Genomic DNA, 25,269 nt, shown 5'->3' with positions numbered 1-25,269 from the left:
ATAAATATATCTCTTTATTTCCAGTATTTTGACTCATATCCCTACACTCTCTTAACCTGGATTACAGAAGAAATGCCTTATCCTGATCCCCATCTAAAGCATTCTCCAATAAAAAAAGAAATACTATTTTGTTCCCACCACTCCTCAGTTCACAGTCTTCTAATGGTTTATCATTCCTTACAGAATAAATGCCAAATCCCTAGCATAGTTCTGAGACCTTGCCTTACCTGATCCAATCTTCCTTTCTACCTTCCTCCCTCATCGTTCCATCTCATAAATTAGGCATTTCATCTACACTCCACTACTGGTGGCCCAACATCCTATTTTGCTGATAATGGTTGTAGTACTGATGGCCTTTACACACGAGAGCATTTCCTGATGCTAAATTCCTGATACTAAATAAAACACTCTAGATGTTCAACGATCAAAGCCAAGAAATCAGAAATTATAAAATTTAAGAAAATAACAAACCTAGAAAGTAGGTATGTAGCTCCATTTTACCAATAAGAAATAATGCTAAATAAAATTGTTAAAACTACATAGCTAATGAGTGGCAGAGCTGGAATATGAATCCAGATGAATCTGTTTCCAAAGCAAACAGTTCTGTTTGCTACTCCAGACTGTTTCCTGAGATCTCCCACACCTCCGTGTGAAATGGATTTATCTACTCATAAGAAGGATTTTAAAGTTATTGAAATTCTTAAAAGATAACATTATGGTATCTTCTACATATTGTGGAATCAAAGGAATTTTACAGCTACACAGTGTAAATGGTTTGCAGATGGCCCTGTGCCTGCACACTCACTGTTCTTGTATGTTGTCAGTGTTGCACATCTAACATGCTCACAAAGGGCAAGAGCAACTATAATTGGCATCTCAGGTTTACTGTATCAGGGCCATGATTTGGTTCTAGATTCCAACTTTCCTTTGCTCTAAATTCTCATTTCAAGCCAGAGCAACACATATCAGGATTAAGGAAAGTGAAGACTATTGCTATTCTGAGTGTGGTCCACAGATAATAACAGGGAACTCATTAAAAATGAAGAACTCAGATCTTCTGAAATGGAATCTTCATTTTAAGAAGCCTCAGGTGATCAGCATGTACATTACAGTTTTTTAAACACTAATTTAGAGATCTAAAAGATGTCCTAGGTATTCCATATACAAGCCTTCCTTCTTCTCCAAAATACTGTTTTTCTTTTGTTTTGTTTTTTGTTTTTTGACAGAGAGAGTGAAGGAGCGCAAGCAGGGGAACAGCAGAGAGAAATGGAGAAAGAGAATCCCAGGCAGGCTCCACATTCAGCATGGAGCCTGACTCAGGAGTCAACTTCACAACCCTGAGTTTATGACCTGAGCTGAAATCAAGAATCAGATGCTCAACTGACTAAGCCACCAGGTGCCCCCCAAATCCTGTCTTTAAAATGCTACTTGCTAACCTCTCTTATAAGGCTAACCTCAATTATGATATTCCTTTGAGATAGATAATATGCTAATAATTCAAATCATAAAAATAAAACAAAGTTAAGCAATGCTTCATTTTCATAAAGGAAATAAGTGAAGCAAATAGAAAGAAATCAAAGTTGTGGTTTATCACATAATGTATAGCCCAGCTATAATTTTTTTCTACTTTTTACATTTATTTTCTCTAAAATTCACGTTTATATTAAAGCTAAACCTGTGCAGAGGTAATTAAAGGCAGAGGGTTTCCTCATTTGATCCACTAGAAAAAAAGCTAGAAACTTCACTTTGCACACTGGTGTATCAATTCAAATCTATAATAAAATATTAGCTAAAAGGATTTCACCATAAAAAAAAAAATCAGGAGTTTTACATCACTATTTTCAACATCATTGTATTTTCAAAGTAGAATGGTATGTGAACGAAACCTTTTTTTTTTTTAACATCTAAACCATATTTTTCCTTCATAAGACCTGTGAAAAAAAGAACAAATTCCCATATGCATTGTCTGTAAGAGGACAAACTCACATAAGGATGTGTAAAATGTGTGCCTTTTTGGCCGTGACCACCTAAGTAATGTGATGGGGAGGATAAAACGTCCCATTTTCTCCCCACAATATTGACTTAATACAAGCTGTTTTCAAATGTGTTTTCAGGGAGTCAACGTGAAAATACATGGGATTAAATATTTGTTTTTTAGCTCTTTAGTTCATGTAAATAAAAGCATCCTGCAGCTTTTACCTCTGCACACCTAAACAGACTTTTATGAATTGCGGAGATAAGTATAAAAGCAGGATATGGCACAATGTTACCAACTCACCATAGGCTGTGCTCGTTGGGGAAGAAGGCTGTTCTTAAACAGAACCAGCCCTTCAAAGTAATCGAACCAACTAAATTCCTAGACTGTATCATAAGAGTAAAATTGTTTTCTCATCTGAGAAAAAACACTGAGATCCTATTCAATAAAGCCATTTTCTTATCAAACCATAAATTTGGGAACAAAATATTGTATTTTAACATGGTACTATGAGCATTTTAATTCTGTTAGGGCCAAAATAATGATAAACATGGATAATAGCAATAATCCCTTTCCCCAAAGAGTCCTAGAAGTCCTAATTTACTGACTGGTAGCTACTTTCACTAAGTAGAAATACAGTAATTTAATAATCTTACCATAGCAGTTTTCACTGAAGAAAATTAACTAATTCATTATTGCTTATAATTTGCTGAGGCATAGCTGCCATATTTGTAAAATCAGCAGGTTCTGAAAAAAAAATACAAGTTTTTAAATGAATGTTCAATTTCCCCTAAACACATAAATGATACAATTACTTAGCTCCCTCTAGTGCCAATTTCTAATATAAACTTAATTGTAATAACTATATTCACCATGCAATCTCGGAGCAAATGAAAATTTTACTTGGCAATAATTAACAAGCAAACTTTCAGGGGTTTAATAGATTGAGTTTGCGATCAGAACTGGACAGGATGCCATTACTGTAGGTAGGCTCATGGCTCCAGTTAAAATAATGGTACTTCTTTGCAAATGTCATTGATATGCTCTGATTAAAAACAAGTTCACCAAGGTAGTAGTAAAAGCATGTTGGTAAGAGAAATTAAGGTTTACCATTGGATGTTTTGTACACTTAATTTAGTTATAATAATCTCATTTAGTTTGTGGTTTGTATTCATCATTATTCATACAAAAAAAAATCCAGGAAGAAAGACACTTTAATGTATCTATCAAAGTACACAGGAATAAAATTTAATTTGTAATTGTACCTAAAAATGGAGCAGGCAGAGTATATGGATTTTTAAAAATCCTAATAACCAAAACATCTGACACAATAAAATGACTTACTAACATATATATTTCCTTAGATTTTCTCTTAGGCTTAAGCATACACATGAATTTTGTCTTTAAAAGTAATGTATGTGACTTTTAATGGGTAAATCGGAATGTATTGAGTGTATTTAAAGACAAAGTGACACAATTTGTAGAAAAAGAAGAAACAGTCACAAATGGAATTCCACTCAGTAAAAAGTTGCAATAAAACTAACAAGTATTCTAAGGAAACTGAAATTTTCAGAGCACTGTGTATTCATTTGTTTATTTTGTAATATAGAATAAGGGTTAAGTGAGACAAAAGCAAGGATTTTGAAATCAGATGATATGTACATGGTTAATAAAATTAACTACTACCTGTAATTCTCTATAAAATGAAGATATTGCTTCCTATCAATAGGGTTGTTACAGAAATTAAATAAGATACTTTTATGTGAAACACACAACCGAACAATGACAATTAGTAACTTTTCTGTAATATGTTGGTAATAAAAAATGTTCACAGAATAAAAATAATTTAAAAATTGAATTATACTTGCAGTCATTGAGAACATGAATTTTATTCCTGTTTTTAAAAATTATCTTATTTTTGTTTCAATAAACATTTTTGTGTTCTAAGAAGGAGCAAATATCTTTTTACAACTGGTGGTATTTTTGTGCTAAAAAAAGTAAAATTAAAATAAATGGTCTTTTCTGCAAGCTGAGGGAGGGGAGAGATTTCTCAGAGATGTTTTACAAATGTTTGCAAGTATCTGAAATTTGATGTGAGTTTACAAACTCAACTAACAGCATTTAGAAATATTTTTAAATATTTCAGAACTTAGAATAAATAAGTAAGCCTATGCTATTTTTACTATAGTCTTCTAAACCTTTCTGTTTCTCAATCTTAATAGATAAAAAGTCTAATAACTAAATATTGCAGTCTAATTATATGATTAATATTTTAGAATTTCTTCTTTCCTCTTCACCCTTGATTCAATGAAAGAAGCTTACAAGTCACCAGAAAGATGAGTTTTTTCTTCTTAAATGTTGAAAAATATAGAATTAGCTTATAGCTATTTAGTTACTTTCTTGTCTTATTTACTTGTATCCATAATCCTTTTGATCAATTACCATTGTTCATTGTTCTCAGTGTTCCCTTTCTAGTTAACTGATTTTGGGAACTATGAAGAATAAAACTAAATACTTTCTTTAAGATTTTATTTTTAAGTAATCTCTATATCCAATGTGGGGTTTGAACTCACAACCCTGAGATCAAGAGTTGCATGCTCTAGTGACTGAGCCAGCCAGGCACCCCATAAAACTAAATATAAGTTTAAGAGAAGATGTTCCCTTGTATAGAACTGGATTACAAGTTAGGCTTATTTTTCAGTAGAAAGCTGAGATATAATTTTCTTAAACAATGCTACAGTGAATCAAAGGAAATTTATGTAAAAATGTATGTAAGCATCTATGTCTTTATTTATTTTTGAAGTAAGCTCTATGGCCAACATGGGGCTTGAACTCATGACCCAAGGTCAAGAGTCATACGCTCTATCGACTGAGCCAGCCAGGTGCCCCTGAAATGTGATATATATTTATAAACTTAAATGACTCCTAGAGAACTATCAGCCCTCTCCAGGCCGAGGTACATGGAATGTACAAATTCTTCGGAAAAGGAAATTGGTTTAGAAGAAAACACATCTTTAACATAAGAAATTGTTCCATTATTCCTGACTTTCAGCCTTCAAGAAATTTCAGATCACTATGACATTTGGATGAAGAGAACATAAAAAACACAGTGAAAAAAAAAGGGCATGCGTTTGGTCAGAGAATGTTAGCAGAATTAAGTAGTGGGAGGATAAATTCCATGGGTGTCTATAGTAAACTAGACTGGTGGATTCTCTACCTCAGTAGAAAATCAGGCAATTCTGCTCTACCTATGGAAAGACTAGAGATCAATAGCTACTGAGATGACTACATTCAATCAGAATTACCCATTAGGGGTGGCTGGGTGGCTCAGTCAGTTAAGTGTCCAACTCTTGATTTTGGCTCAGTCATGATCTTATAGTATGTGAGTTCAAGCCCTGCTTCATGTTCTGTTCTGGCAGTGTGGAGCTTGGGATTCTCCCTCTCTCCCTCTCTCTCTCAAAATAAATGAATAAATAAACTTAAAACAAAAAAAAGAATTACCACTTAACCAAATTCCAGGTTTCTTGTTCCACCACTTTGTCTATATAAGTATGGTTTTGACTATAATCAAAACAAATCTTTCATAGACCAAGTTCACTTCACTTTCATTTATAGATAGGAGCCACATGTTTAGAACTGTCCTTATTATATAGTAAGTTATTGCCCAGGAATAAATCCATTGGCTGAATGTTTGGAGGGAAAATTCTGTATTATCTGGAACAGTCAGGATAAATTTCACTTCATATTTCCTTTTGTCTTTTGAGGCCACTACTACAGAAATAGGAGTTAACTACTATGGAGAAATATAAGAACTACTTTTTAAAAAAATTTTTTTTAATGTTTTTCTTTATTTTTGAGACAGAAAGAGACAGAGCAGAGAGGGGAGGGGCAGAGAGAGAGGGAGACACAGAATCTGAAGCAGACTCAAGGCTCCGAGCTGTCAGCACAGAGCCCAACACAGGGCTCGAACTCACGGACTGTGAGATCATGACCTGAGCTGAAGTCGGACACTTAACCAGCTGAGCCACCCAGGCGCCCCCAAAGAACTATGTTTTAAAAACACATTTGGGGAGCTTCTTTTCACAGTTCTCCTTCTGTCGTGACTCAAGCCTATAGCACAAGAAATTTGAACGGAAAGGAATGTGGTAACTTCATTATGGACAGATCACAAGATCCTGGTGGCAGCAGCAACAACAAAAACAGTGATTCAGCATTTTTTGGTCTCATGTTCTCAGAGCTCTCTTTGTATTAACTCATTTAGTCCTACCGGTAACCTTATAATTTAGATATTATTATCTATTTACAAATGAGTAAAATGAGGTACAGAGAATTTGGGTCACTTGAGCAAATCCACACAATAAGTTGAAGAGGAAAGTTGTGAAGAAATAAGGCAACAGGACTCCGGGAACGGAGCCTTCGGCTGAGGGAGTAGTGCTCTAAACAATACATAAAGGTCCTTATCGATAGCATGATAACACAATCAGTAATAATTAAACATAATAATACAAATTTACATTTCTTTGATAGCTGACAGTTTTCAAAATGATATTAATTCCTGTACCTCATGTGATCCTCAGAAAACAGTGAGGCAGATACGTCTGTCATATCACTTCTCTTAAAAATGAGGTCCCCAGGGGCGCCTGGGTGGCTCAGTCGGTTAAGCGGCCGACTTCAGCTCAGGTCACGATCTCACGGTCCGTGAGTTCAAGCCCCGCGTCGGGCTCTGTGATGACAGCTCAGAGCCTGGATCCTGCTTTGGATTCTGTGTCTCCCTCTCTCTCTGTCCCTCCCCCATTCATGCTTTGTCTCTCTCTGTCTCAAAAATAAATAAACGTTAAAATTTTTTTTTTTTAAAATGAGGTCACAGAAGTGGTTCTATAATTTTCCTAGGTCCTCCTCCTAAAGGTCTGAGGAGTGGTATAAAGAACAAAAGGGTTTTCACTCACAATCACCAATAGTTTATGCCTGCAGTCACAGAATTACACAATTTTGAATTCTATTAAGGGGTAATCACGTTGAAAACTAGAGACATCTACCTTTTTTTTTTTTCAATTTTTTTTAATGTTCATTTTATTTTTAAGAGACAGAGACAGCATGAGCAGGGGAGGGGCAGAGAGAGAGGGAGACACAGGATCTGAAGCAGGCTCCAGGCTCTGGGCTGTCAGCACAGAGCCTGACGTGGGGCTCAAACTCACAAGCTGTGAGGTCATGACCTGAGCTGAAATCTACGCTCAACTGACTGAGCCACCCAGATACCCCTAGAGTCATCTACTTTTAAATGGATATTCTTGTAAGAATGTTTAAAATATAAATCTTAGCTAAAATCCATAAACCAAAATGTTACCAACATATAATACTTTCTTGTGTTCAAAATTGTGCCCTCCCTAAAAAGCTGCCCCAAGGCAACATTTGGGAAATCGGGCTCCGTCAGAATATTTGATGTCAGGTAGTCCTATTACACCATAAGAACACCACCAAAAACGAATCTGACCCTAAAATGCTTTCTGAATAGTATAAAAGTTAACCCAGGTAATGAAACAATGATCTTATTAGCAACTAATTGCTTTTCTTGTTTCCAGTGAACTTATTTAATGAAATGATGGATCCTGAAACTTAGGTGTTTTATGGCTAAATTATACCCATGATTTCTAAAACGTGTACTAGTTTTTCAATATAGAAGTAACACCTGCTGCTAAGTACAAAAATGATTAGCCACAAACCAACCTACTATAGAATATCAAAATGCATTTACCCAATGAAGAACTAATGGGAATTATGCAGATTATATTTCCTTCCCCGCTGAAGGCAACCAAGCTTCACGTCAATAGCAAAATGAAAATATAACTCAAATATGAAACAATATATACATGGAGACATAACCAAATCTATTTCTGATTATTTTTAGACATGTTTCTTTTTCATGTAATTATTTGATAACAAAGAACAAAATAAAGATTTAGAGCATTTGGTGTGTACCTGAATAGCTCTAAGTAGTAATCAACTAAGAATATTATTCAGATACTTCATACCAAAATGCACACTTAGATTTATAATGTAGATTGTGCATGCTAAAAGAAACCAATTTTTTACAATGCCTTATAATTAGATTTATTCTGTAACTCTCTTTTAAGCACTATTCTGCTGAAAACAACGAACTAAGAAGGGTAAGAAATCAACTTTGGGAGGTAAAATGCATTATCTAAATTCTTTTTCTGTAGTACTAAATGCTAAATAAAAACCTAAAGTTATTTCTTAAGAATTTGTGTCATTACATAATACATCATAAAGGTAACTGTCTTTTAAAAAGTAGCTGCCTTTCTTTAGGTAACTTTATGCAAAAGAGAAGCGCAAAGATGAAGCATGCCTCTCTATCTCCCAATCGTCATCCTTTTGCAGATGAGCACCAGCAGCAGGGCAGCATATATAACAAAATATCTGTTTTCACTCTGAGCAACTGGCAGAGAAGAAAACAAGCATCTTTTGAAGCTGAAGATATTCAGCATATATTAAATTTAGTTATCTAGATATGTGTTTCTATTGCTGAAGCTTCAGGACATATTTGCAAATTTTAAAACTACCACCTAATCATTTTGTTGAAAAACAGCAATAGCTAGAGATTGCCCAAATCATAAAGTCCTTTGCACAAACTCTGGGAACTGTCTCGACTACAGAATCTTTCCTCAAGCAACAGCAGGGATGAACAGATGGGCCATACCATGCTTTTAAATGTCTATAGGTTTGGATTCTGTTTGAAAAGCTGGCAAAACTATCCAGAAAAAATTGACAAGATTTAATTTCATTGAATGTTGTTATGATCACTTATTCAGTAGTAGAAAGAAAATCTCTGTCAAGTAAACGAAAAGAATTGTAAGATCAACAGAGTTTGCCGAACCTACCATTTCTTATATGGGAAAATGATCAAAATAAACAGATATATTGAAAAGTGTTGCTTTTTAAAATTAGAAAGATATGAGACACAAAAGATAATAGAGCTGTGACTTCTGAAAATATGATAAATAATTTTATTTATTGCCCAATAGTTATTACATTTGTCTTTATCTAAACTATACTAATTTTGTTTTTTGATGCTGACATTCTCCATATTTATTGCACAAATTTGCTTCACTAATATTACATGTAAAAGAGTTTAGAAATCCAAGAACTAAACCAATTATAAATCACCAATGTTGAAATTTACAGCTGATTAGTAAGCTTGAGAGTGTACTATGAAGTTCAATCGAATCTCACTAAACACTGAAATAATTCATTTGATTTTGAACCATCCACTCCAGTAATAGGACGTTTTACACTCATTGTACAGGGCACCCTAGATCATTTGAATACATTCTTAATAATAAAGGCTGACTTTTAACTAATTTGTACAAACCAACATATTGAATAGCAGTTGCGGCTTCATTTTTTTTTTTATTTTTATTTTTTTGCCATTCAATTTAAACTCTTAAGTAAAAAGTGTTCTTCGGTTTAAGCCAACCCACTGAGGACAAATCACCCAGATGGCCCTGGTGCCAATTCGGCAAATATTAAACTGCTTACTGCAATGAGTCAACTGCGGGACTGATTAATTGATTTAGTCACATATTCAAAACTTTTGCTTCTTATCCCATTAAAAGTAGCACTAATGAGCGGTGTCTGTGACCTTCCAGTGAGAAGCCTCAAGTTCCACAACCCCTCAGTATTTACCACCCAAATTTAATCTTTTTAATGGACACCTTAAAAGGGATCTGATAGAAAATACTAAGAGCTGCTCAGATACTAAAACACTTAGGGAGGCTTTTGATTAATGTTGCATGATTAATCAATTGATTAATATAGTTTTCAATATAGATGTTAGGACACTGTCTACTTTAATCAACCATTCTGAAAATAGTGAAGATAAATGCCGTACTTTTGTGTCTGCTTAAAAAAAAAATCCTTTCTTCAAAGGTTGTTAATTATGACATAAGCCTTATTTACCACATTCAAATTTTATCTAATGTCGACATTTTTATACATAGGAACCATTAATGAGATAAGTGGGATCCTTTTGGCAAAGCCATATTTTAATCACTTTAAAAATAATTTATTTATCCAATTTATGGACATTTTCCTTAATGAGAAATTATTTTGGAATAATGCTGCAGAATGCATTAAAATCTTAAAGTTTTTATTATTATTTTCCAAGACTGTAATTTGTGATGATGCTTTCCACCATACTAAAACTGAAATCTTTATTCCAGTCAAAAATAATCACCCTGTAATTACCGTGACAAACTGCCCAAGCTGTATCATCGTGGCCATTTCAACTAATGATATTGTATTAGAATGCCTAGCAATAGACTTCAAATGGAAAATATAATTATGTGCATTAGTTTGTCTAAGCATTTATAAGATCACATATCCATCAGTTTTCAGGTCTCATAAAGAAAACCATACATCACTGTCACTGTGAGTTTTGTTATTGAAAGTGCAAGCCTTTACAAACTGGGCTTAAGATGTGTATCTTAAATTTCACTTGTTTCGTGGATCACTAAAATCCCTGTTAAGTTAAACCGGTACAAATGAGAAGAGCTTTTTCCTCTAGTGATGGGCGAACTCTGCAGCACAGGCCATTTCACAATCTGACCAAATAGAAGAGTAGCTAGCCTGAGACACCTTAATCTAGCTTTTCCACACCTCTTAAATCTAGGGGAGTCTGGTTTGGTATAAAAGCCCATGGAAAGGCTTTAGGATAAGGTTACAAATTAAAGGTTTTGTACTGTTGGCTTCACTGACCTAAAAGAAACCAGGAGAAAAAACTGTCAGACAAAAATAAATGTAAGGATGAGTTGTGACAGGGAGGCAGGAGAGACCCAAGACAGTTCTTTGAAAAATAGGCAATGAACTTAAATGCATATATGATGAATGACAGCATTAAAATGAAAATATTGGCAATTAATTGACTGGACTGGAAATATGGTCCTGACACCATGTGCAACAAACTTTATAACCCTGGGAAAGTTGCTCAGCCTCGTCGTTTCCCAATTTTCTCAGCTATAAAATGAAGAAGTAGATGGATTTCTTGATCTTCTCTAGTTTTCACTTATTATAATGATGAAAGTCAAGGCTCGGTTTAGAAAATATTTTCTACAATCTTTCAAATAAAAATATGTATTATAAAGTGAAACCTACTTATGGATAATCAAAGAGAACTGTTTTTAATTGATTGCAGAAAATTATCTATCAACAGGTGTATGAAGTTCCTTCTCTACCAGGAATAATAAAGTTATAAAATATTACACTCCCACGTGTACAAATTAGAAGGCTTGAACTTCTCATACTGCGTGCTTATTGTCTGTAGGCAAGGATAATTTGTGTGTGACTTCCTCCTGAAACCTGTTACCTGTGTGTGACTGAAAATGTGTTCAAATACATTCTATCATCTCTAAATCAGTCTTCTACTAGTTCTGAAATGAGAAACTTCATGTCTGTATGATAGAAGAAACCTGATAGAAGTGGTTTCTAAAGAGCAGCACCGTTGACATTTGGAACCAGACAATTTTTATTGTAGGGACTGTCTTATGTATTATGATATGTTTAATAGAATCGCTGATCTGTATCCACTACATGATAGTGATACCCCTCCATGCACCAGTTATAAAAATTAAAAATGCCTCTCCAGACATTACCAACATCCCCCAGAGGAAAAAAAAAATCTCTGTTTGAGAACTACCATCCTGGTTGATGAGCAACTAGTGAAAATAGTATCTTGACCAAGGAAAAGTGAAATGCTCTAAAATCATAAATATATACATTCTAAAATAATTCCATGGTCCACTTATTTATTTTGTGTAACCATTTTATACAAAAACATTTAAAAAGATTTATGTAACACAAATATTTTCTGGCACTAATGTGTGTTTTTTGCTATTGCTAGATCCGGGGATGCTCTGTAAGTTCTGACTCTGAGAAAATATATAACTAGAAATGCGATTACTTAGCCCAATTTAAATCTAACTGGGAAGCATAGGCCAAAGTCAAAGAAGCCAGGGAAACATTAAATTAGGTAAGACTTGTTCTACCTAAGAAAAGGAAGTATTTTTTTTTTTACAATTATCTTGACTACTCAGCTCAATTAAAATCCATATGACCTGATGTATGTTTATAATAACTGCCAGTTGTCATAAGTGTGTACATAAACATATGCATACTTATCCATCACATTTAAAAAATGCTTTAATGTTTATTAATTTTTGAGAGACAGAGACAGAGTGTGAGAGGGAGAGGGCAGAGAGAGAGGGAGACACAGAATCTGAAGCAGGCTCCAGGCTCTGAGCTGATAGCACAGAGCCTGATGTAGGGCTTGAACTCACAAATCGTGAGATTATGACCTGAGCCGAAGTCAGATGCTTAACCAACTGAGCCACCCAGGCACCCCTATCCTTCAAGTTTTAAATCAATATACTGTCTTTATAAGTTAGGAAGTATCCTTCCTGTTTCATAGATAAGTGGAACTAATATTCAAATCTGGATTTTCTTTCTGTTTTTTGTTTTGTTTTGTTTTTAGTAAATATTCATTTTTGAGAGAGGAGCATGGGTGGGGGAGCAGATATACAAGCTCAATGGAATGAACATACTCAAATTTTTCCATTCCAGTTCTTGAGTAATTTATATATTACTTAAGCTGGTATTTGCAAATGGTTATTTTCTCCAAATCATAGAACTGAGCTAAATTAAGTTCTTGAGTAATTCATACATGTACTTAAGCTGGTATTTGCAAATGGTTATTTTCTCCAAATCATAGAACTGAGCTAAATTAAGCATTCCATTGAAGAATTAGTATATGCCATATATAGGGAATCAATAGGGAGGTACAGAGGATCCTAAGTGGGATCTGCACCGATAGCTGTGAGCCCAATGAGGAGCTCGAACTCACGAACCATGAGATCATGACCTGAGCCGAAGCTTGATGCTCAACCCACTGAGCCAGCCAGATTTGTGTTTTCTAATTTAATGGTCTGTGTGTGATCTAAACCCATAGTCCTCAGCTGGGATATTTTATTAAATTCTCCCATTATTTTATACAAACAAAAATTGTATCTATTCAGTAAGTCAAATATTGGTCAACTTTGTTTACTTCAGCTGTCTTTATGCCAAAGCCAAAAAATAAGTGATTTAATAATCTCAATTTTTGTACCATGATCTGCCTTGATTCAGAAATAAGAAAGAATAAAGAAAAATCTGTCAAAACTTTTTAACTCTTGAGGCCATTAATCCACCAGTTCATGGTCTATAGACATGATGCTAAACTGTATGAAATACTGAAGCACTGAAGTCATTATTATAAAATCCCAAAATTTAATATGGCATTTTCCTGAGGTATTTACCAGGAGTTTCATTTTTTTACTTTATGAGATCTGGCAGGATTGTGGGCTATACAGAACATGACAGTCATCTTAAAACTCTATGTCAAACATTTATGTCTACCATTGTAGAAGAACATTTCCTTTTCTCAATAGGAAATGTCACTACTCCTTTGACAAGCTCATGCTATGCTAACATTAAGTAACACTTAACAAAATTCACCCTACATTGTATTATTTCCATGTTTTGGCGCTGTATACATTTGTCTATGCTTTCAACTCAAAAGTTGAGCAATACTGCTTGCTATATTTTGGTGCCAGCATAGATTTAAGTCATCCAAACAAGACTGTGTATTTGAACTGACAGAGAGTAAATGATTTGCATCTGGCATAACTGATGGTGGTGTCAAAACCTTGGAAGATAATTCATTGGTAAACATATTCCTCTGGATGCCTAGCCACACATGCCCAATTTCCTACCCAGGGATGGAGCCAGATCATTGCCAGAACAATGCAAAATATTTTATACAGATAATTCAAGAGATTATTTTGCTTTGACAGAAAACAGGGGTGGGGGATGTGGTAGAGTTTTCCTTATTGATGAGACAAGATAATTTTTCAACCTTCATTGCAGAAATTAAATTTCATGCAAAAATGCCTTTCTGACAACTATGGAGTTGATGAAGTAGTAAGAATAATCACAAACAGCAACCTAGAAAAAAAAAAATCTACTCTACAATTCCAAGATGTAATTGGTAAAAGAAAAAAAAAAAATAACTTGAATCAGGCCAGGACTCAAATGATGACAAAAAGGAATAGAGCTTTAAGGCCTTAAAACATATGCTTGAACTGCCCAGGCCTCTTGAAATAAATAGCTATAACGCTAGATACTATGCTCAATCCACAGTAAGCTTCCAATTCTAGCAGTTTTATGCTAGCAACCTTTTGAGATACACAAGCTCAATGGAATGAACATACTCAAATTTTTCTATTTTAGTTCTTGAGGAATTTATACCTGTACTTAAGCTGGTGTTTACAAATGGTATTTTCCCCAAGTGATCACAGAACTGAGCTGAATTAAACATTCCGTTGAATGAGTACATGCCACATATAGGGAATCGATATCAAAATAATTCCAATTAAATGCATCATTCTTGCTATTAAGCTATAGGACCCATAACATAATCTTTCTTTTACCATTTGGCTGACTTTCAGGATCTGGTGGATCAGTGGATTGATCAAAAAATAGCTATTGAGAGCCTACTCTGTTGCAGACTTGGTACTAGCTATTGAACATGACACAAAAGATACTAAGACATGATTTCCATCTCTACCTAGCTCATACTCCAGAGAGGATACCTAAGAAAACACTTTAAAGTATGATGACAGTGCAACACACTATTCAAAATTATATGGGCACAGACTCTTCCTGCCTCATTTCAAAGGATGCATCACTGGGAAGTGATGGTAAAGGTGATTGTCGCAGCCCTCTAAAATTCATCTGGTGAAGTTGAAAAGGCGAACATAGTCTAAAATATGACACAGATTGTTTTCAAGGGTCACATTTGTGTGGCTACAGTCAAAAGGTTATTATGCTGAAATTGTAAGCAATGGTGAGGCAACCCCCTAATGTGGATGTATTTACAGACGGAGCCTCTAAGGAAGTAATTAGGGTCAAATGATGTGACAAAGGTGGGGCTCTGATCCTTTGGAGAAGGGACACCAGAGGAACTTGTTCTCTCTTTCTCTGTCCACAGGCTCACAGAGAGGCCATGTGAGCACACACTGAGATGGTAGCCTCCTACAATTTAAGAGAAGAGGCCTCAGAATAAAACCTAGCTTGATGGCACGTTAACGTTGGACATCCCAGCCTCCGAAACAGTGAGAAAATAAATTTCTGTTGTTTAAGCCACCTAGTCTGTGGTGGTTTGTTACAGCAGCCAGAGCAGACTAAACGGTGATACTTCAGGTGCATTTTGAAGGATGAATCAAAGTTTTCCTCCATAAAGGGAACATGATACAGAATGGGGAGAAGAAGTAGATGGAGAATGGAGAAGAGATAAGGAAAGAAGTAAGGCAGTAAGGGCCAGGAGCAGTCTGAGCAGAAGAGTCTTGGGAAACAAAGCAGGGCCATACTGATTAGAGATAAAATGTGGGGAACATGGCATGTACTTTTAAAAAAAAATTGACCTTCTGATGTTAAGGCAGGTAGTAAACAAATAAATGAAATAAATTGTCAAAGTCTGAAATATTTGCCATGGAAAATGAAAAAGTAAATTGATCCCAAATCACTAATAGCCAAACAGTATTATTAGGGTTTGGCAGAGGTTGGAAACAGGTTTATAAGGACTACTGAGTTTCTGTTGTTGTTGCTGGTGGTCGTGGTAGTGGTGGTGTTTTCCATGTGGGACAAAAGTGGAGAAAGCAGAAGATTAGATTGTCCAGGTGTCACCAGCTGAACCCCAAGGAGAAGCACAAGCCTCATTTACATAATAACCAACGTATGTATAGGCATGTTTCCTTAAGGCATATGCACAATCTTATGCCTGTCAACATATGATGACAAGTCATCCCTATCCAAATATTCATCTGAACCCTAAATAAAAGGAACCCATTCACTGTTGCTCAGGAAGTCTCAGCTTTGGAAGTTATTCTCTATGATCTGCTTATTTGCTGCAAATAAAGCTTAATTTGTGAGACAACTCTGCCTGGTGTGGTTTCTACTTGTGCTTCACCCAGGAACAAGAATTCACGTAAGTTCACTTACACAAGTATGAAAGACTGGAGGGGCAGCTGTGGCAGAACAAGGAAGTGAGGTTACTATGGGTAATAGAAAGAGGTCTGCCTGGCTAACTCAGTGACCTGGGTATAGTACATAAGAAAACTGAAATCAAGCAAGAGAAAGGTGGGAGAGATGAAAAAATAAAAATAAAGAGATTGAAAAAATAAATAAAAAATAATAAAATAAAAAATAAAATAAATAAAAATAAAAAAAGGATAAAAGGATACATTAGGATGAAATATGGGGGAAAAAAAGAGATTTGATTTATAAGAATTAAGAGGCAGGAGAAATTTTGACTAAAATGAGAATTTATTTTAACTTGATAAGTATGGCAGAGACTAGTGAGCTCTTCACCATACCAGTTTCTTTTTCTTTCTGGATGCCCACATAAAGTACAATTCACATCTGGCTAATATAGCACAGAAAGAATTGATACAAGTGACACCCAAGAATGTCCTATAAAAATGTCCCTAATGGGATTCCCACATCTTGGCCCTTCATGATGACCCTGGAAACCATGTCATGAAGACACAGAGCCACCAGACAGTAGGAGCCTCAGAGCCACAGAAACACCTGTTTTCATCAATGTTGCTTTAATTATTTAAAAAAAATAATAATGTTTATCTTTATTTTTGAGATAGAGAGAGACAGAACAGGAGCGGGGGAGAGGCAGAGAGAGAGGGAGACACAGAATCTGAAGCAGGCTCCAGGCTCTGAGCTGTCAGCACAGAGCCCGACGCGGGGCTCGAACTTGTCAACTGTGAGATCATGACCTGAGCCGAAGTCGGATGCTCAACCGACTGAGCCACCCAGGGGCCCAATGCTGCTTTAATTATTAATATAGGAAGAAATATGGACATATTTGGGATGTTTCAAGTGGATTATTCTCTGTAAATATCACAAGAATATTTTTCAATTTCTATCGTATAAATACTAAATAAGCTAATTTCACATATACTCTAGTGATGTCAGAACTATACACAGCCCATCTTGGAATTGCTATGTGACATTTTCATATGAGATCTTTTGGAGGTTCAAAGAGGGTTATTCTGTTTTTAAAAAATGCTTATTTTTGATAAAGAGAGAGAGAACAAGCGAGCACGGGGGAGGGGCAGAAGGAGACAGAGAATCTAAAGCAGGTTCTGAACTGTCAGCACAGAGCTGGATGTGAGGCCAGAACTCAAGATCCATGAGATCATGACCTGCGCCAAAATCGGACGCTCACCCGAATAAGCCACCCAGGTGCCCCTCCTTTTATTTATTTATTTTTTAATGTTTATTTATTTTGAGAGAGAGAACAAGCAGGGGAGAGGGGGAGGGAGAATTTCAAGCAGGCTCCACACCCAGCGCAGAGCCCAACAAGGGGCTCCATCTCATGAACTGAGAGATCATGCCTGAGCCAAAATCAAGAGTTGGATGCTTAATCTACTGAGCCACCCAGGCACCCCAAGGGTTACTCTAATGATGACAATGAACTGTTTAGCCAAGTATAATGACATATTTATTGAAAAAAAATTAACTCAGAAGGATCAAGCTATCTTCCTGACACAGTCCTTATTGCCCTCCAGACATCCCTCCTAACCAGGGTGGGAACCAAATTGTGATGGCCTAAGATTCAGAGAGGAAGAAACTCTGAGGAGAGACTTAATTTACCTCAATTCTACCCTGGAGGCTTCTGAGCAGTTTCCCCCATTCTGTTTTCAGCAGGCCTTTGAGTGACACAAACAAAGCTGTGTTTAAAAAAAACCAAGGGTCTCATAACCATTCTTCCTTTTAGCTTCTTAAGTGGTTTTCTAAGGGTATTTTACAGCTTGTTCCTCCCGATAAAAGGAGACAACATAAAAAAAGCAGACTCTAAAGCTCCATCCTTTCTCTTTTTCACTTAGAAAGCAAAGAATGCATGCCAATGCTAATGGGTGCCTTTGCATAAACAAAGGAAAATGCTGTGAAAGGCCTTATTCCTGAACCTCAAGAGTGGCAAAACTAGTTTTTACCTCTGTTGCTCCTTGCTCCTTGTCTTGCTAAACTCCATAGGCTCTCTTCCCATTTTCCCAAACTCCCACATTTTTCTGAGGAGTGTCCCCCCTGCCCAGGAAGCTGAGAGAGGGTGTAGTAGCTTCAGCCAGAGGACAAACTGTGAGCATCAGAGAGGAAGACAAGTTCTGCTGACCAGGGGGCACTCAGCAAGGCAGGGGCTGAAGACAGTGCTGTGCTTTGAAGAGAATTTGTGTTTCACAGCCACTGAGGTCCCGAGTTAGACACCTCGTTCTGTTATAGGAGAACTGTCCCCACAGGGGCACCAGGGAGGCTCAGTCCCTTAAGCATCAGGCTCTTGATTTTGGCTCAGGATCTCCTGGTTGGTGAGTTCAAACCCTGCATGGGGCTCTGTGCTAACAGTGCAAAACCTGCTTAGAATTCTCTCTCTCCCTCTCTCTCTCTGCTACCCTCCCACTTGTTCTCATTCTCTCTCTCTCTCAAAATAAATAAACTTTAAAAAAGAGAGAGCGAGAGAAATATTGCTCTAGATAAGTCAGTTTCCTTCCTTGAACTCCATTTTTCTTTTCTAAACTGTGCAAAAATTAACATCCACTTCACATACTTGTTGTAAGAATTAAAGATCACAAATATAAGCAATGTGCAGAGCCTAAAAAAGAGGAACTTGATTAGCCAATCAGCACACATCTGAGCACCCTGCTTTGGTAAGATCAGCTTCTTTAAAACAGCAGGAAAGTGACAGGGAAACATGGTGATGGTATATGGGATTCCTCTGTACTATCTTGGTACCTTTTCTGTAAATCTAAAAATATTCCAAAATTAGAAGAGTGTTAAAAATAAAAAGCAGGAATGCAACAGCTGCATATATCTAATAAGCATAATAGTGTATTTATTCTCCATGGAGTCTGCCAAAATAGTTTTATACTAGATGTGAAACCTGGAGGTGAATTTAGCTAAGACACGAGCGTACGTGTTTCAAATAATGCCTCACAGCAGAAGTTTTGAAGTCAAGCCCACACAAGTTGGAAATAACCTGCTTTGGTAGCGATGAGAGTCAGGGAGGTGTATCGCTAGAATTTACTACAGATCCATTATCCACTTAGCTGAATCTTTGCCAACAAAATGTGTTGTGAAACTTAGAATTTTTCAAGTTCTAGGAATTTTTCAAGTTACACTAGGAAAGAATCATAAAACTGTCTACATGAGGTCTGCAGCAGCAGCTTATATTTGTATTAGTAATTAGAATTAGTAATTCTCCAGTAAATTTATGAATAGTTAGGTAAATGAGATAAAGAATATAACCTCACATTAGGTCAGTTCCAATTGTTGCCACTCAACGGGCATTTATTTCAGTTTGCGGAGCTTCAGGACTTAGGTATCTTAGACAACACATTGCAGATATGCATACTGAGAAAACCCCTAAACTATCATCAACCAACATTTGCTTCTTTACTCCCTCACTACCCTGTATACAAGTCCTTAGCAGGGGAGCAGCTCTCACCTCAATAGTAGCAAATAAATGTACTCTATTTACAATTTTTATAGAGGAAAAAGTAAAACGTAAAAGCAAAATTCATATTTCTTTGTGCATTCTGACAATTCTGTCTTTGGTCTTCTTGGAATTAATTACTCATCTTTCTCCCTTGCCTCCACTTCCTAGATGTGTCACAGACTTAGTCAAGCTTTTCTTGCTATAATGAAGAGGAAAACCAAACAAGCAAAAAAAGCCAGGTCACTATATTTTCCTGAAATTACACTTTCACTGGAGATCATTTTATTTTTCCCAACCATCAAAAAAACAGCAGTTCTTTATCCACAATTTTTTTTTTAATTTCTGACCTCCTCAGTTAAAATTGGTGAGCCAAATGAATATTTCAATTTGAATAATTTAAAAATGCATGATTCCTGCCTTCTCCATAGATAAAGTTAATTTAGAAATAGCATTATTGAAACCAGGCATTCTTTCTAAACCAAGAATTCCAGATGTTTTTAGTTGCTGCCTATGACATTTCCACAATCAGAATAAATTGTGTTTCCACAGTAATGTAATAGATAGAAGTGCTGAATAAATCTCGTGCAGTTGAGATGACAAAATTAACATGCTGATGACATTTTAATGTTTCAATATAATCAAGGGGGCATGGATCATGCCTCCACCAGTTCTAATATAATTCTATTCTTTAATCTTTTTCCAAGACGAAATAAAATATAGATAGATTTCAGAAAGTATATAAGCAGAGTGTTGCTTCAGACTTCAGGCAAGCTGTTTAGGATGCACATGAAATGCGGTTTAGGTTCTGCTTTGCCAGTAGATATTTTACCAAAGCAATTCGGTTTCACATAAAAAATCCTGCATTAGGACATTTTGTTTTCTCTTTCTGAAGGTGGTTGTTGATGCTTCTGCTATGACTCCTGTTTCTTATTTAGGCAGAAAGTTTACTGACTTAAACAGGGAAATTAGTACATTTCGATTGGATCCAAGAAAAATTGCCATTCACCTACCCCCACAAAAATAGATAAACAAACAAGTAAACAAACTTCTTGGATTCAAAATGAGAAAAAAAAAAAAAGACAAATAGCTGGTATTAATAGAAATACAAAATGTTTTTTGTTTGTTTGTTTGTTTGTTTTTCTAACAGTATAATGCAACCTGAGATCTTAGAACCAAATTCATCCCTGGAAGAAAAAAATAGCCTCGCTATGCACGTAGGTTGAAGATCTGTACTGAATGTGGACAAAGTGGCATATTCCTTATCAAGTGGCATTGGCAAGGAGAATGGAAGACAAGGAGATGAAACGGCAGTACCTGTACCTTATCCTCATACAGAAAGGGTGGGGTAGGCTACATGAGAACACTAAGCAATGCCAGGCTTGCCAGAAGTCAAGTGCAGATGGAAATGGATGACATATCATAAGCAGTTTCCGGGGCACTCATTGTGTTTATCATGGAACAATGACAGAATGAGTATGTACTGCTAAATGATAAGCCTTTTTATTTTTTCCAAGCAAAATCTCATCCAGAAACCTACTATATTAAACTAATAAGAGAAGAACTCCCTGAATGAGCAGGGGCCTAATGGCTGGCTCTGATGTGACCTCCTAGAAGACAATATTAAATCTGCCATGGAAGATTCACCAAAAACACCGATCGGGCACGATTTTTCCCAAAATTATCTTCCAAACATATTTTTCTATTTCAGTCACTGCCAACAAACTGATCTTTCTAAAACATATATTTACATAAAAATCTTTCAATACTTCCCACCTTCCCAACTGCTATGCCAATTCTGAAGGATGGCCAGGAAGTGAAACCACTCACGCCCAGCTCTGCTCACCTCTCTACTTTTCATATGTTCTATGTGTCAGAGTGGATGATTTCAAATGCAACTAAAAGAAACCCTCTCCAGATTGGCTTCATTAATGAGGAAATTGGCTATTCCTGCCCTAGAGTTAGGGCAAGTCTCAGCAGGACAAGGAGAATGACCTAAGGATGTCATCATGGGACTTAATTCTCCTATCTCCTGGGTCCATTATCCTATGGCTCTTTCTCCAACTGGGTTAGGACAGTTTCCAAAAGTAATTGGGCTTCTCTTATTCATCTCTAGCAAGGGAAGGGGATGGGGGATGGATACAAAGAAGGAGAGAAAGAGGGCTGGAGGGGAAAAGGGGGGGGGAAGAGAGAGGAAGGGGAGAGCCATAACCATGGACAATAAGTTTTATTAGTCTCATTGCCTCAGTTTCAGAACAATTAACAACTGGCAAAGGAAGACTAAGCCATCAGGTGGCAGAAGAAAGTGAAAGGGGCACTTTGTGACAGCACCTGTGATTCTATCCTTTACCGAAGTCTGTCCCACAATCCTACATCTGGAGATCTAATAGAATAAGCCACACTCAATTGCCACAATAAGTATTCAGAGAGGTTGAACACTGAAACTAAACAGCAGCTCTGGCAGCAGGCACTAGATTAACATGGCTATTTTGTTTCTGTCTCAGCTAGAGGGCTTTATGGGAATATGCCAAGCATCATTCAAAAGTGTGTTTCAATGTCACAGCCAGGGGATTCAAGTGTGCAATGTATGATTGAATTCATTTCTCTGTCTCTCCTTAGATACCTTGAAAGAGTATACTCATACTCTGACCCTCCCAGTAAAGAGCTGAGGAATCTCAGACTGTACAGTTGTTTTACACTAAAAACGGAGTGCCCATCCCAGGCATCTATAAAAAAGCACTTTAAGATGTCAGATGCTCTATCAGATTAATAGCTCTCAAGATCTCCCATACACTAATGATCTGAGGTCTTTTGGTGGAGGTTTGGTTGAGGGATGTCTCCCTTCTAATCTTCCTTATTGGATTTGAAAAACTCCATAGCTTTTTCTGTCAAGGACGCTGCAGAAAAGAGAATTGTTATAGGGATGAGTTAAAAGGAAAGAATGAAACAAGTTTAAAGTACAGATAAATGTAAACTAACATTTCAGCTCAAAATACTGACAAACACAAAATATACTTTCACTGAAAATTCGGGGGGGTGCAGTCTTTCTTTTTTTTTTAATAAGATTTCTAACCTCAGAATACTCCTACCCATAATATCACACTGTTGCAATCACCTAATACTTTAACCTTCTGTAAGAGAAAAGAAGCAATTCACAGCTCTTCAAGCTTGTTTACACAATAATTGTACAACTGTTCCTTTTTGCTTTCATTAAAAAGTGAATTACTAGTGCATTTCTCCTATTAGGGTCAACTCAGGTTGATTTTGAGAAGAGCACAGAATTTCTAGTAGACACTGTCATTCTTTCAGGTACCTTTGAATATAGTACCAAACTATCCAAGAACCCCACTACACAAAACCACATAGGTCCCTGGACTTTCTCAAGTCTCTATTCCAAATAAAATCAATCTTGAAAATGTGCGCTTTCTATTAGGTGACAATACCTGTTTAGGAATTAAACTTAATTTTAAATAAATTAGTTATTAAAAATGGTTTTCAAAACTATTAACTAAAGCCCAAGGTAATACATTGCCCTTCTGATAAAATGTAATGCCTTAATCAAGACAAAAATATAGACTTTCCTGATGGCTCTCCAACAATAACTTTTACAGTAGATGCTTTAGAGACATTCTGGTAGAAGACTGGGAACAATATTTTGATAGACACATTCTTTCAATTATGCCACTTAAGTAGGCATTTGCCTACATGTTAATCCAATTTACATAAGAAGATTTCAAAATTATTGCTCTCAATTCATTTTTACATTTCTTATCCAAAAGAAAATGTTTGAATATTGGAAGAAGTAGATTTCAGGTATCTTTAGTCCCATACTGATTGCAATTTTTGGTCAAAATTACTCAAAAATTTTAACTTGACATTTCCCTGTAGATGGAATTAGTGACCCTAGGGGTATGTGCATTAAGAGAATAAAGAGAGCAAATTCAAATACAAACATGCCTACAGCAGCTAAGAGAACTGTAATAACTTTCAGTCAGGACAGAGACATTAAACACAGAGTAGGAATTTTTGAGAATGATTTACATGGTAGCCAGTGTCCAAAATGGACTGCAATGATCTTTGCCTCGTGATATTCATGCCCCTGTGTAGTTATCTCTCATGTGGAGTAAATGTGTTATGCAGTGGGGTCAATAGGGTATTTGGAAGGGGCAGGGTGATTTCTGAGGTCAGGTCATGTGACATTGTGTTTTCTACCTTACGCTCTCTTGGATCAATTACTCTGGAGAAACTGGCTACCATGTTGGGAAAATACTCAGACCAGTCTATGGGAGAATTTCATGTGGCAAGGAACCAGGCCTCTTGACAACAGCCAGCATCAACCTGTCAGTCATGTGAGTCAGCCATCTCGAAAGCCTATCTTCCATCTCTAGTCAGGCCTTCAGATGACTATAGTCCCTACCAACATCACGACTGCAACCTCATGAGAAACCCTGAACAGTTGAAGGTCTAAGATTTTACCCTACTTGACAACTAATATATTACCCTGCCTCATTTTCATGGATATTTGCAGAAGATATAAGATTCCTGAAGTCAGAAAAAAGAACAGTAACGGAACAGAAACAAAACTACAATAATCAGATTATTAGCTTTTTCTTAGCTGGGTTCAAGTCTTAATTCCCACAAAACAATGTGAATGGGGCCAAGTAACGCCTGCATACACAGCAGATTGCATTACATGAGAGAAATCCTGAATTTAGGAAACCCAAATCTTTTATAATAGTCACTAAAGATGCCTATATTTTGCTCAGGTAAGAGTCAGAATTATCTATCTTCCAAGGCAGGTCAATCTTTAAATATACTTGAAAATACAGCTCAGAATTAAAGCAATCAATGACTTTTCTCTCAATAAATGCAGTTATGTGAGGGACTCATGGATAATTGTTTGTTTTTATTTTTTTTATTTAAAAATTTTTTAATGTTGATTTATTTTTGAGAGAGAAAGAGACAAAACGTGAACAGGGGAGGGGCAGAGAGAGAGAGAGAGAGAGAGAGAGAGGATCTGATGCAGGCCCCAGTCTCTGAGCTGTCACCACCGAGCCTGACAAGGGGCTGAAGTTCACAAACTGAGATCAAGACCTGAGCCGAAGTCAGACACTCAAGGGACTGAGCCACTCAGGTGCTCCAGGAATTGTTTCTCAAACCTACCCAGCTAAGCCACTCCTAAATTCCTGACCCACAGACACTGTGGCATAGTAATCATTTAATACTATTTTAAGCTCAGAAGTTTAGAGGTAATTTGTGAGATAGATAACAAATGTAATTTTTACAAAAAGAAAAACTGATCAGAAGGTAGTAATTATTAAGTAATAACTAACTGCTAAGGACTATTCAGGGATTCTAAGACTAGCAGCAGTGGCATTGTTACCACACTGAAATGGAAGAGATAATGGGAGGAAAAACTTCCTGAAACCAGTAGGAAGCAAGACTCACATACAACAGCCCATCATTCAAGGAAGGAAAATGTTTTGTTAAAACAGGTGACCTCACATGGAGTTTAGCCAGGGGAATAAACACTCTAATCTCTCTCTCTTCTTTCTTTCCCATTTCTCCATTGGCTAAAAATAAATGGAAACCAGGGAATGGATGTTCTGTTAATGGTATCCATACAGATAAGCTCCCCCTCACCAGGCAGAGAAGGATGGAAGGTGAATGGGGCAGGGGTAAGGGCAAA

General features: G+C 36.4%; 1 long non-coding RNA gene across 1 annotated transcript in view; it reads right to left on the bottom strand.

Annotated features, from left to right (window-relative positions):
- Positions 1-2,631: 2,631 nt before the first annotated feature.
- The window catches only part of LOC131503727 (uncharacterized), a 380,333-nt gene continuing 357,695 nt past the window's right edge, over positions 2,632-25,269 (bottom strand). The window contains exon 4 of the long non-coding RNA XR_009257547.1: positions 2,632-2,722. This is a non-coding gene — a long non-coding RNA (uncharacterized LOC131503727). The remainder of the gene's footprint in view (positions 2,723-25,269) is intronic.

This window comes from Neofelis nebulosa, chromosome 2 (genome assembly GCF_028018385.1).
Source record: "Neofelis nebulosa isolate mNeoNeb1 chromosome 2, mNeoNeb1.pri, whole genome shotgun sequence".
NCBI lineage: Eukaryota > Metazoa > Chordata > Mammalia > Carnivora > Felidae > Neofelis > Neofelis nebulosa.
Note: the sequence above shows the minus strand (reverse complement) of the source record. Positions and strands in the feature narration are given on the sequence as shown.